The 13658-nt window shown below is 46.5% G+C and overlaps 1 long non-coding RNA gene across 5 annotated transcripts in view; it reads left to right on the plus strand.

The window, feature by feature from the left end:
* The window catches only part of LOC134511766 (uncharacterized), a 107402-nt gene that overhangs the window by 63623 nt on the left and 30121 nt on the right, over positions 1-13658 (plus strand). Inside the window, exon 3 of one of the 5 annotated variants that reach the window (XR_010069971.1) lies at positions 6761-7062. The exons of the other annotated variants lie outside the window; for them this stretch is intronic. This is a non-coding gene — a long non-coding RNA (uncharacterized LOC134511766). The remainder of the gene's footprint in view (positions 1-6760; positions 7063-13658) is intronic. 5 annotated transcript variants of the gene reach the window in all.

Raw genomic sequence — 13658 nt, forward strand, 5'->3', positions numbered from 1 at the left:
TGTGTTGTAATTAGCATGATTTGTTTAATGTCACCTTGTCTGGCTGTCTGAGAAACTGTCTCAAAATGTAAAAACACCACGTTTTTCAGTTGAGCGAGTGGAGTCTGACTGCACCAAGACATTTTTATTTCTCTTTATTATTTTACAATGGCCTTTTCAAATCACTCAGGCTGGTGAACCTAAGCCAATTTAATCAAGAATTCCCAGATGAGGAAAATTACAGCCATAAGACATAGCAACAACAAGCATAAAAATTTTCTTAATAAAGGTAATATGCTAATAATAATTAGTGGGTATTGCATTCAGTACACAGGACAACACAGTAGAAACATCCTGATACCCCAAAAATACTTGGTACATGGGCAAATAAACCATTTTAGGGGGAAGCAATAGAAAGGGTGAGAAGAGAAAGTAGTTTCCTTGCTGGAAAGGGATGTTAGGGACCGACCAACCTTGGTGTCCCCTCAGCTCCTGTGCTTACCTCCCTGAGCTGTGCAGCCAGGTCCGAAAGTCAAACACGAGTGATGGCAATTTTCCCACCAGGTGGCAACAAGGAGAGTAATAGGAAGGAAGTCGAGGGCCACTGGTAAGACTGGAGTGCAAATGGGGAGCAGCACTGTGGCTTCCCAGTGGACTCCAATTCATTAAAAAAAGCCACAGCTGGAATGTGGTCCCGTTATTGTCCATCAGTGACCAGAAAAAGCTCATGACAGGCACAGCAGGAGGAAAACTGGTCAGGTCTTACGGGCACCTGGGTGTTGCAACCTCATAAAGTGACTCTTATCTTCCCCATCCCACAAACATCACCAGCAATCTGAGAAACAGCGGGGAAAAAAAAGATCGGGGAGCCTTTTCAAGCATGAGAAATGTTTCAGGGCAAGAAAGGTGCAGAAGGAGCACTGAATGCCCAGCTCAGCACCAGCATTTTTCAACTTTAATCTTTCTTCCAAATGTTCTGCTTTTATTCCAACTAATTGAACGAATGTCTTAAAATTCACAACACAAACTGAATTTGATTAAATCTAACTTGGTTCGTATGATAAAGCACTGCAGTTAGAATGCAGCTAGAAAAATACATTATGCTAGGACAAATAAGTACGGTTAACTTCAATAAGAGCAGAGGTAAATTGCTTTTCACGTAAGATGTGCAATTTTACCTTGGTACGGCTTTAATCAAAGTAAAATATTATAGGGCCAGGGGAAGAAAAAACCCTCACAATGTAACATTTTGTCTACTCACCACTCACTAAAACTTCGAGTTTAAATTGCTAAATAAAGCCAAGGCTGTATGTTATCTGTCCCCAGTTAGTATGTAAACAATTAAGTTAAGGCAATATCTGGCTATGAACTAATTTATATTTATGACAGATCAAAACTCACAGATAGTCAGTGTGAATGCACAGTGTGAATGTCCGTCAGAAGTTTGTCTGCGCTAAAACTTTTTCTGGAAGGGGAAGAATGGAGCTAAATACAGGTATTTCAGTGGAGCTTGCATTCACGCTTACGGCGGTGTTTCCACAGCCAAATGAAAAAGAATGTAAGTTAAGCATAGCTAATAAATGGGATAGAAAGTATTAACCTTGCATTTGTGGGAAGGAATCTTGCTCTTTGCTCTTCAGTGGTCTGTAGCTGATGTTATGTTAGCAACACCGAACGCTTCAAATTCCTGTTTATGGCTCATTGCAACCTACCTTTTATCTGGGGAGGACCTGCTCTTTTTTTGGGGGGCAACATTGTTATGCTACTGCCGTTCCCTGCTTTGGCTGTACGGGTGCCTGCTTGTCGCAGCGCAGGGTCACCTGCAACCCCTTTCTCACGGGACAGTCACTGGAGTCGTACCACCGTTGAGGACACAGCAGGAGGCTGGGGCAGCTCTGCCCCATGCTGGGGAAAAAGCTCGATCTTTGCATCTGGCGCTTTCTTACCTGTGGCCAGGATGGGAAGACACTCTCAAGGCAGCTTACAATAGAGCCTCAAAAGGGTTTCACATTCCCATATTTCTGCATGCTACAGGAATGGGCCCCTGGAATAGGGCCCTGGCCCCCACCCCCCGGTCCAGCAGAGGGAGGGCACGGGAGGTGTGTTTTGGCCACCAGTTCTGAGAGGATCTGCACCATGGGTGATGTAGCAGCCTGGAAAGCCACCAGAAATACCCCGAGAAAACTAGTAAGGTAGTTCTCCAGCACACTGTGTCAGCTGGAGGAAGATTAAACTAAAACAAATGTGTAAAGCCTGGAGTTTAGTTAAATGTTTGGCAGAGGCCGAGATGAGAGTTCATTAGACAGTCTGGGCAGTTTAGCACCAAGGACCACATACAGTCATTTCTCAGAAGACATAAGGGTTTGTTGTCTCATTATTCAGCACACTTTTTACTGATTATACAGCCAAAACAACCTTAGCCTGGATTTTATGTGAGAATTTTAGCTTCTTGGAGGCAAGAAGAGGAGGGACACAACACCCTCTGGTCTCTGCATGCACAAAACATTTTTGCACAGAAACCAATTCTGTCATGATGGAAAGGTGATGTGTGCTCTCAGGCGTCCTTCACACTCAACGTGGAGGACAAGGGAGACCTTTGCATGGCCTAACTTTGAGCGCCTAGCTTTAAGCCTGAGGTGTAAGGCTGGTTTGTCTTGGGGAGTTGGTGGGGAGAGACAGGCACTTCCTGCCGAGGGGGTTTCACAGCACCGAGGGCAGGGTCCTGTCACTTGGCCAGCCAGAAGCTCCAGCCTGGGAATCAGGCATCCTCCTGGGCAGATAGAGGACACAGAGGCGTGAACAAGACGGTGCCTCCCACTGCACAGAGAAGTCCCCACCAGCTGATGTAAAGCAGGGCCTACAGCCTTGCCAACAAACTGCTGAATCTCCTTTATTATTGATGGCTAGCCCTGGAAAGAAAAGGCGTAGGGAAAAGGGGTCCAGCAGTCTCTTTGCAGAGGCAGGTCAGCAGCTCCAGTTACCTCTTACCATCCCCCAGAGCTGTGGCACTGGCCTGGGGACCCTGGAAGCCAAACCCACTCCAGGGGTGGCCTGAGATGAGGCCACAGCCCACCTGAGAAGATAGGAGAGCACCAAGGGGAAATACAGCTGATTTCTGCTTCACAGGAGCCTCTCTCCCTCCTTTGGGATGGACCTAGTGCCTCTTCATATGACCACATGCCTCCTGATTTCACAGGGAGCCCTGTATCAGTTCCCAGGAGAGAAATGGTGTGCAGAAGTTCATGGGTGGTAAAGGCTGAGAGCCAGCTTGTTTTCTCTGCCTTCCTTCTCCTCTCCCCTGTGGCCTCATCCCTGTCAGATTGTGAAGCACAGCCCCTGCCTCCCTGTGCCAGAAGCCTGGTAGGGAGAGGAGGCAGGAGCTAAGGAAAAGCAGGGTCTTCTGGTGCTCCCGGGACACGGACTGGGCAAATCCAACTGACCATGGCCCCCAGGCTATGGTCTCTGCTACCTTTACCTGGCCAGTACCTTATCTTGAGGCAGGAATGCCTCCCACGCTGAGGGAGTCCTTGCACAAGGACTTGGACTGATGCTTGAACATCCCACCTTGCTTCTAGTATTTTTGGAGACCGTCTAAAGGAGTGAAGCACGTGTGTCTGACTCCAGTTGAAATTCAGCAAATCTCACTAATCTTCAGAAAATATGTCTTTGTACCTGTGGGATAATTTTTAATCCACTGCGTCCAATGACCCAGATACTTCTCACGTCAGGACCAGGAGGTCTTGAGTGCAGAGATGAATGTTCCCTTCTACGTAGCACCTCCTCCTCCTCCTCAGCTGCCTTCCTTCAGCAAAGGGCCTACCACCTCTGTCTCAAGGCTTTCTGCTCCACGTTTTCAGCTGTGATTTTATTCACATCCTTCCTATTAGGCCCAGAAAAGAAATTTTTCTCTTTCCAGCCCCTCAGTTTTATTAGCGCACAAATGTGTTGGTTGCACAGAGCCTCGCAAGTGATGGGATTTAACTGGGAGCGTTTCACTCAGCCAGATCAGAATCTACCTCTTCTTGACTGCACACATATCACTGCCTCAAAATGCAATACTTCATGTAATTTTGATTCTGTCAGTAAAGGCTGCACTGAAAATCTCATCTGGGCTTGTTTGTGATATATTGACTTAAAATACCTGGTTCAAAGAAGGCTAGGAAAACAAAGCAAGAAAAACTCAAATCTCCCAACAAAAGGTAGTCCTTTCAAGAGAGAATGAGCAATTTGGGGAACAGAAGTATTTTCAGTGCAAGGGAGATAGATATTGTGTATTTCAACAAAGCCAAAATATTCCTTGTTTGTGTAGTCTTAATAATTCAGTTTTTAGTAGGTGTAGTTAGTGCCGCAGTCCAAAATCACATCAGTAAAAACTGATCACTCACCTGAAGTTGTCTATAACCAGGTCTTTGCTGCAGTCCCCGCACAGTTTAAGCTATGCCAGTTGTAAAACAACTTAGAAAATTTCCCCAGTGCAGGCAGGTTTGCAGAAGAAAAGACTCTATTGCAATTCATGTAAGTGAAAAACACATGGCATTAAGTTGCTCCCCAGAACCATTGCTAAATGAATAATGGATAAGCAATATCAGTGACACCCTCCTCCCCCCTGCCCTTAACTCAGGCACAAGAAAAAAACACCGATGGTTTGAAGGTTTCGTTCAGCCTGGTGTGAAACTTCCCAACAGGAGGAGTCCCAGGCAGAAAGAGGCATCTGCCACTGCTTTTTATGTGGATTACTTTCCCCATGACCACTCACTCCCTGTAAATTTCTTTCTGCTCTGTGGATTTACACACTAAAAATATGCAATAGGGAAGGAATATAAACTCTCACTTTGTGGTATCGCTGGCTTGCATATTGCAGCTCAGCAGTCATGGACAGCATCCAGCATTAACGCTCAAAGGGAGCTGCCGTATTTATGACTTCTCCAGCCTCACAAGAGCAAGGAAGGCTGGCGAACGGTGATTGAAGCACGGCTGAATGAAATGCATAATATAAAGAGGGCAAAAATCAAATATATTTTGAGTCTGAATTCCTAAAGAAATGAGGTTTGTGCAATCCTGCTTGTCTGGGCGAGGATGCGTGTGTGGCAGATTGCTCCTTCCACAAACCCCACACCAGAGCTTGATCCCGCTGACCTGCTGCCAATGACTTTTGACAGGGAGCGTCAGCAGTCTTGGAGGCAATTCAGTTTGTCCACGCTGGCTGGAAACAGATGCTTATGCCTCACAGGTGTTAAGGCTAATAAACTCACCCCTTATTAGGCACCTTATGAAGAGAGGGCAGAGGTTTTTGAAAACTGCATCCACTTCTTCTGCAGCCCACAGAAGTTCCCCTCCATGGCTTAAACTGGCTATTGCCAGGCTGAAAAAAAAAAAAAAAATCTCTGCGTGTATTTTAAATGCGTTTGCCAGCTTCCTCAGAAAAAAACCCAAACCATTTCTGACGTGCAGGTCACCTGGGAAGAGGCGACTACAGCCGCAGAGTCTGATTCTGCCACCCACTGGTTTCTCAGAAACTATCTGCAGGTGCAGATGCTCCTCCATGGGAGCAAGGCAGCCATCACCCAGCCCAGGCTCTGCTGAGGGCGTTACGTGTCGCGTGGGGAATATTCTTTTCCCCGACCAGATGACAGAGGCAGCACTCAGACGGTGTGCGCTGCTTCTTGTGAGTTACACCAGTGCACGCGCAGTGTGAAGCGGGGGCTTGACTCTGAAGTATCTGTTCTTTAATTGGTGGTGGTGGAGCTCAGGCTCCTCAGTAGACCAAAGTGAACATCGCCACATCTGCAAGGTGGACAAATAGCACTGGGGAGGTTTTCCAAGCTGTGCTCTGCCACATAGTGAATGATGTTTGCATTTTACAGGCCCATAACTGGCAAAATTACATTTTGGGAGGAGGAAGAAGTTTCCAAAAATCTGCACTGAGAGGACGATTTTGCAAGATCTACAATTTTGTACATATCCCAATGGCACCGCTCCCATTAAGAAGATCCTCAAATATGCTGATTTCCACAGTAGCCAAAGAAATAGATAGTAATGAATGCAATGACATCAAAGACAGCCAATTACTTGTGTTTATAACTAATGTGATCATGGTACAGCAGTGATAACTGGATATTCACTGCTTCTTATTGCAAACAATAGCACTGCCCGGGTTTTTGCATCCACGTTTGTAACAAAATAAGAGGGGAGAATTTTCAAAACAGTGGCTAATATCACATGCCTCCGCCCAGAGAAAGCTGCGAGCCCACTTTCTGATGTTCAGAGGTGAAAAAGCACCAGCGGCTTTCATTTCAGCACTTTGAAAATCAGATCACTTGCTCAGGGACTGCTGTGATTGATAATGCCAGTGCTCGTTTCAGAAATGTCCGTGCCCACACCTCTGTGAAGAATAACCAGAACAGTAGTCCAGGACTAGGAAAGAAGTTTTGGTCTACAGTGCATCTGAACAAAGTGGAGCTCACACCGGGGTACTGATTATTTCGGGTCTGTGGAATTGAAGAAAGCCCTCTCTCCCCACACGCGGTATCAGCTTTCACTCAAAAAACCTCCCAAACAGTAAAAACTTTTGACATGATTGCAGCCGCTAAAGCAAGATTAAACGCATAACCAATGTGTAAACTGAGATCCCTTTGACTCTGAAGAGAGCCTGAAGCAATGATTCAAAACTACATGAACTTTAAACTTCAGCTCACTCCGGGCTGTGGGCTCTTCGGTTGTGAAGCTGTGTTTTTTCAAGCTCTTTTTTTTTTTTTCTTTTTTTTTTTTTTTTTTGCTACAGGCTTCATTATTTTGCAGAGGATGGGTCTTTCTGCCCTGCAGGGATCTATCTGTCACTGCTGACTCTCTGCATCTTCTCCACATGGAAGAAGTAATTAGGTTGTACTTTCTGCACATGACCAAGACAGCAGGGAAACCCAGGGCTGTAGGCTGGAGAACTAAGCTGTCTAGAGGATAAAGGAAGCATCTGATGCCTAAGAAAACTAAATGGCTGAGTCTACCCGCAAGATCTTTCCTTCCTTTCCATGGAGGAGCTGGGACATGCTGAACTGCGCTCACCAGACTGCACTGGAACTTGGAAAGGTTCGTGAAGCCTTCAGGGAGCAGTGAAAAATATAACCACCCAAATAATCCCTGCCAAAAAACCATCCCAGGGGCATTAAATGTCTCTAAATATATGAAACAATAAGCCATGCTACAGGATGCTAACAGTTAGGGGCATCTCTTAAAATTACAATACAGAGGCGTTACTGCAAAATATAGTGGTGTTTCCACAATGTTAGGGCCTCCCTGTGCTACCACGCAGCTGGGGTATATGATTATGCAGGAGCAACTGCAACCCTTCAGCCCAGAATAAAGAAAAAAAAAAGCAGTTATTTCAGACAGTTCCAGATAGGATTGCACTTATTATTATGCTGTTACAAAATGCCATGTTGTAACCTTAAGCATTGTGCTGTTTCTTTATTCCTAAAGACACCAGAATACTGACATTATCATGTTCCTTGGAGTGATTTGGGGAAAGTGATGAGATTGCCAAGAATTCATGCTGTAGATCTTTAAGAGTTTAGTAGATTTATTATTTTCCTTCAAATAAATGCCTGCTTGTCATTGCAGGCCCTCCACTGCTTGTTTCCCCCTCCACTCCCTTAGATCCAAGCTTAAAAAAGAAGCTATTTGGGGCTTGATGTGTTGCTTGTAGCTATGTTAGAGAAACCGTACTATTCTGGGAGCATTCAGGCTTCTCCAAACAGCTCTTCCAGCTGTAACACCATGCATGGTTTTCATCTCAGGCGTAAGAACTTTCATTGGTCTCCTATCAAGCCCTGCCAGCCAAAACCCAAGCGCAGGCTGGTCTTCTGTAAGCCCTAAGGAATGTGTGCATGTGTGTGTCCGTGTATGTGTGTGCGTGAGTGTGTCCACACGGTTGTATGCACACACACACTCATTTATTCGCGTGAATAGTGTTGCAACTTAGGGAAAAAGAGAGGATCTATGGCCTTTGGAAGGAAGGGCAGGCCACTCAAGAGGACTACAAAGAGGTAGTGAAGCTATGTAGGGAAAAAATCAGGAGGGCCAAAGCCCAGCTAGAACTAAACCTGGCTTCTGTTGTCAAGGACAACAAAAAAAGCTTCTATAAATATATTAGCAATAAGAAGAGGACTAAGGATTATCTCTGTCCTCTAGTAGATGGGGCCGGCAACATAGTGACCAAGGATGAGGAAAAGGCTGAGGTACTTAATGAAGTCTTTGCCTCAGTCTTCAGCAGTAGGACCAGTTGTTCCCTGAGCACCCAGACCCCTGAACTAGAAGACAGGGATGGGGAGCAGAATGAAGCCCCTCTAATCCAAAGGGAAATGGTGAGGGACCTGCTTCAGCACCTGGAGGTGCACAAATCTATGGGGCCGTATGGGATCCACCCAAGGGTATTGAAAGAGCTGGCGGAAGTGCTCGCCAGGCCACTTTGCATCATTTATGAGCAGTCCTGGACAACCAGGGAGGTCCCAGCTGACTGGAGGTTAGCAAATGTGACACCCATCCACAAGAAGGGCCGGAAGGAGGATCCGGGGAACTACAGGCCAGTCAGTCTGACCTCGGTGTCTGGGAAGGTCATGGAACAGATCCTCCTCAGTGCCATTACACGGCACATGCAGGAGAACAGGGTGATCAGGCCCAGTCAGCATGGGTTTGTGAAGGGCAGGTCATGCCTATCAAACCTAATATCCTTCTATGATAAGGTGACCCACTTAGTGGATGAGGGAAAAGCTGTGGATGTTATCTACTTGGATTGTTGCAAAGCTTTTGACACTGTTTCCCACAGCATTCTCCTGGAGAAACTGGCTGCTCATGGCCCGGACAGGAGTACTCTTCGCTGGGTAAAAAACTGGCTGGATGGCCGTGCCCAGAGAGTGGTGGTAAATGGAGTTAAATCCAGTTGGTGTCCGGTCACAAGTGGTGTCCCCCAGGGCTCGGTGCTGGGGCCGGTTCTCTTTAATATCTTTATCAATGATCTGGATGAAGGGATCGAATGCACCCTCAGTAAGTTCGCAGATGACACTAACCTGGGTGGGCGTGTTGATCTGCTTGAGGGTAGGTTGGCTCTGCAGAGGGATCTGGACAGGCTGGACCGATGGGCTGAGACCAATGGTATGAGGTTCAACAAGGCCAAATGCCGGGTCCTGCACTTGGGACACAACAACCCCATGCAGCGCTACAGGATTGGGGCAGAGTGGCTCAAAAGCAGCCCGGCAGAAAAGGACCTGGGGGTGTTGGTTGACAGCCGGCTGAATATGAGCCAGCAGTGTGCCCAGGTGGCCAAGAAGGCCAACAGCATCCTAGCCTGTATCAGGAACAGTGTGGTGAGCCGGACTAGGGAAGTGATCATCCCCCTGTACTCGGCACTGGTGAGGCCCCACCTCGAGTACTGTATTCAGTTTTGGGCCCCTCACTAGAAGAGGGACATTGAGGTGTTGGAGCGTGTCCAGAGAAGGGCTACAAAGCTGGTGAGGGGTCTGGAGGACAAACCTTATGAAGAACGACTGAGGGAGCTGGGGTTGTTTAGCCTGGAGAAGAGGAGGCTGAGGGGAGACCTCATCACCCTCTACAACTACCTGAGAGGAGGTTGTAGAGAGATGGGGGCTGACCTCTTCTCCCTGGTGACAAGTGATAGGACGAGAGGAAACGGGTTCAAGTTACGTCAGGGGAGGTTTAGATTGGATATTAGGAAACATTTTTTCACTGAAAGGGTTATTAAACATTGGAATAGGCTGCCCAGGGAGGTGGTGGATTCACCATCCCCCAGGTGTTTAAAAAAAGGGTAGATGAGGCACTTAGGGACATGGTTTAGAAGTGGCTTTTGTCAGGGTAGGTTAAAGGTTGGACTTGATGATCTTAAAGGTCCCTTCCAACCTCAGCAATTCTATGATTCTATGATTCTATGAAGGAGAAGTTTAATGGTCAGCTTTGAAACCCCCTCCAGCCCCGTTACAGCAGATTCATCCTGATGGTCTGATCTAGACCAGTGGCTGGCTTGCTGTAACGCGCAGCACTGAAAAGAATTCTCAGGCCTGAACCCACCGCCGCCGAAAGACATCCCAATGGGATGTGTTGCTTTGCTCTGGACAAACCATCACGTCCCTCTGTCCCTGCAGTGGAGGAAGAGGAGGGTGGTATGTGCCGGTACGAAGGTCTGTGCCTCGGGAGAGCCCCCACCTGGGCTGTGCCACTTTCGACTCGCATGAGGACTGCTTGCTTTGCCAGGGAAGGGACTGCGCTACCCCAGAATGACACCCCAAAACTTGCGCTCATCATCATCATCAGTGGCAGGTTTTCTTGCGCAGGCTGGTTTGTGCTTTTTCTCCTCAATAAATATTTGTATCAGCCTTGACTGGAATAAAAGTGCTGACACACAGGGAAAACTGTCTGCTATTATTTTCCACTTACAAAGAACAAAATCTGCATGATGAGCCAAATTCACCTGTTGCAAAGATTATTTGTTACATGAAATAGCTAGAGTGGCAGAAAGAAGCCATTCCTGGAATTTACAAGGAAAAAGATTATTCTTTGCAGCAGCGAAACACCACCGTTGTCCCACTCAGCGTATTAACATTCACAGTAAAAGGTGGCAGTTGCAAAATGTGGGGGAGTACAATCAAATCAGTATTTCTTAAATAGTTTTGGAGTGTGCAAGCTGATATTTTGGAATAATAATGGAGAACATGCAATGTTCTGAGCTGTCAGAGTTTCTGAGGGGGCAGATTCAAAGGTCTGCAACAGTTAATGCCTCTCAAACTCCAGCTGAATGGAAGACGAACAAACAGGACAAATCAGGGTGTTGTACTTACAAGTTGAATGAGTTATGTTTTGTTTTCTTTTTTCTTTTTTAAGCAAATCCAGAATATAAATGCTGCTGTGACGGAAAACTAAAATTACACGGTACCATACACAGATCTCCTACGGATAGTATGAGTTGGCGCCTATGTGCGTGCATGTATTTGTGTTGTAATTTAAAACATAACATCTTCCCAAGCTAAAAAAGTTTAGGGACCTTCTCTGACACAAAGTCTTCACCTCAGAAAGAGGACCGATGGTAATAAACATCAATGTGGCAGCCAGAAACAGCATTTAAACCTTTACCAGCAAGGTACGGAACATTAAAGAAGCTAAATTGATCTTCCTGCCTTCTATCCCAAACATCGCTGCTCCAAAACCAGCCTCTCTCTCTCCCTCTCTCTGTGCTGACAACGACATGGTGTTTCTTATCCCCGCCAGCACACACTGCGTGCTGTGTTTGTGACCATCCTCCCTCCATCTCCACACGTCCAACCTACAGTCGAAGGTTTGGATTAACAGGAGCAGAATTTTGCACGGGCAGGCAGTGATGCTGTGAAATGCAGCGAAAGCAAAGAAACGCGGACCTTTGGCTTGCGAGCAGCCACAGGCACTGGGATTTCAGTGTGCGGTATGGCTGAGGCTAAACTTGGTATCATAACAAAGCGTGGGTCTAAATAGAAACTGCCTTAAACTCCCTGGAGGTTTGCTGCTTCTATGTGGTGACAGCTGTTAGAGAGTAGCTCTCCCACAGAAACAACCATACCAAATATAGTGTGCTGGAGTAAATGCAAGAGGCAACGCTGGAAGAAAACTGAAAATGTTTTGCTTGCTCTCTGAATGCAACCCTATTTCTGGAAGAGGCCATGGATGCTGTATCTGAAGGTATTTGTCCCTCTAGCTCTGCGATACCCTCAATTATATGTGCAACACAACCATTTTCAGAAGCTCCGGGTCTTTCTTGAGGCCATGCTTTGGGCTGGGAGACTCCTTCATGTACCAGCCCCAGAGAAGCTGGTGAGCAATCTTTTCTCACAGATGACTGCCCACTGCTTTGAAGGGAGGCTACCAGGAGACCCTATTTAAGTCACCTTTATTGCTGGTCTGCTATTGATCAGTTGCATAGCTAGTCTTGATTTAGGCATGTACTCATCCAGGCAGCAAGATGAAACTAAGAGAGGAAGCAGCCAAGCACAATAACGCAGACGTTTGCACGCTTTACTAAAATGGTGTATTTTCCGGCAACTTCTCTGCTGCCTCATTCCTCCTGCTCTGCTCAGGATGGCCCGTGGGTCCCTCACACAGCTGCTGTGACCTGCAGGAACTTTGCAAGCACGTACAAGCTGCAGGACCTGGAAGACGGCAAAGTGGTGACCTTGCCTGGAAACCTAGATACAGCAAAGGCAAAGCTCCCCCTGTCCTCGGAAGGTCCGGATTTTCACCAGTGAGTTTCAAAGCGCAGCATGCAGCGGCACTTGCAAGGGAGCTTCTACGAAGATTCATTCCTCGGCCTTTTTATCCCACACAGGCTTCCTCCTCTGCATCTTCTTTTTTGATGTTTTTTTATGTTGTTGTGTTTGGAGCCGTTCAAACTTCAGCACACAAAGCAGAGCTCAGCAAAACCCCTTGTATGTAAGCACAAAACCCTGGCTAGAAATGGTTTTGACTGAAGCCGGGCCGGCTTTCACCTGCCGCGATCCATAACCCTTTCAGCTACCCTGAGGAGGGATCTTGTGGGAAGATCCTGCAACCGGACGAGTCTGGTGCAGCTTCTTGGCAAGCCAGACGAAAACACATCCACGCTGCTAAAATGCTGCTGCTGGGCTGTGAGAGGGATAAGATGTCCGAGCGCTTTTGTGTCCCCACAAAATGAGTGGTTCCACGCTGCGAAATGGAGGTCTCGCTTCCTATGGGGCAGGGACGGAAACTGCCACCCCAGTGAGCAACGCCTTCCCTAATGACCCTTGCTACAGCATACCCCTATGGGTGCCAGGGGGAGTTTTGCCTGAATAAAAGCTAGACTTTGGACTGCTACAAAAGGGGAGATGTTCTAGGGGAGCTTGCATGCCCCTGCGCCGATGGCTGGGCAGGCGGTGCTGCCTGAGGCCGCCAGTACCGTGGAGCTCACCTGACGCTTAAAATATGATCAAAAGTCTAAGCTATAAGCCCGCACCATTTCGTTTTAAAATTGAAGACATTTTCTGAGTAACAGGAGCACATTCGTGCTTGGAAACCATAGAACACTTAGCACCGTTTTTGGTTCCAGTGCTAGAAAAAAGAAGCGGAAAAAAACACTAGACAATATTGTTTCTTGGCTGAACTCTTGTTGGCCAAGTTTTGGTGCAGAGTGGGTTTTTTTTGCGTGACTCAGTGGTAAATTTCTGAACAAAGAGCTTTATGATATAGAGGTAATACTGTAAAAAACGTTTAACTCTAGCTGGGCTAGAGGCAGTTTTGAAAACTTCTGGCATCTTTTCTTTCTATCGCACAGCAGTGCTTGTAAATGGATTGAAACCTTCCTCGGGGATTTCTGTAACAAAGTGGGTAAAAATTTAAGTGCTTTGTAATCTCTATGGGAAGATTTAGTATCAGGTAGAGTAGATAATTTGAATTACTTAGAGCAATCATGCTTTTGAAAGCTTTACTTCATTCTTGTGAAAACTAGTTTGTTGCAAAATTACCTTCCAAAATCTACTTTGCATGCTCCCCTAATGAACTTCTGATTTACATGTAGTTTGTAGATATCACTTCTCTATTTTAATGTAGTTTTCTTCCATTTATTCAAGGCGAATTTCCGTTTTAGGGGGAAATATTATGGAGTGTGGATAGCCGCTGTGGAAGAATTATTACAA

Source organism: Chroicocephalus ridibundus, chromosome 2 (assembly GCF_963924245.1).
Source record: "Chroicocephalus ridibundus chromosome 2, bChrRid1.1, whole genome shotgun sequence".
NCBI lineage: Eukaryota > Metazoa > Chordata > Aves > Charadriiformes > Laridae > Chroicocephalus > Chroicocephalus ridibundus.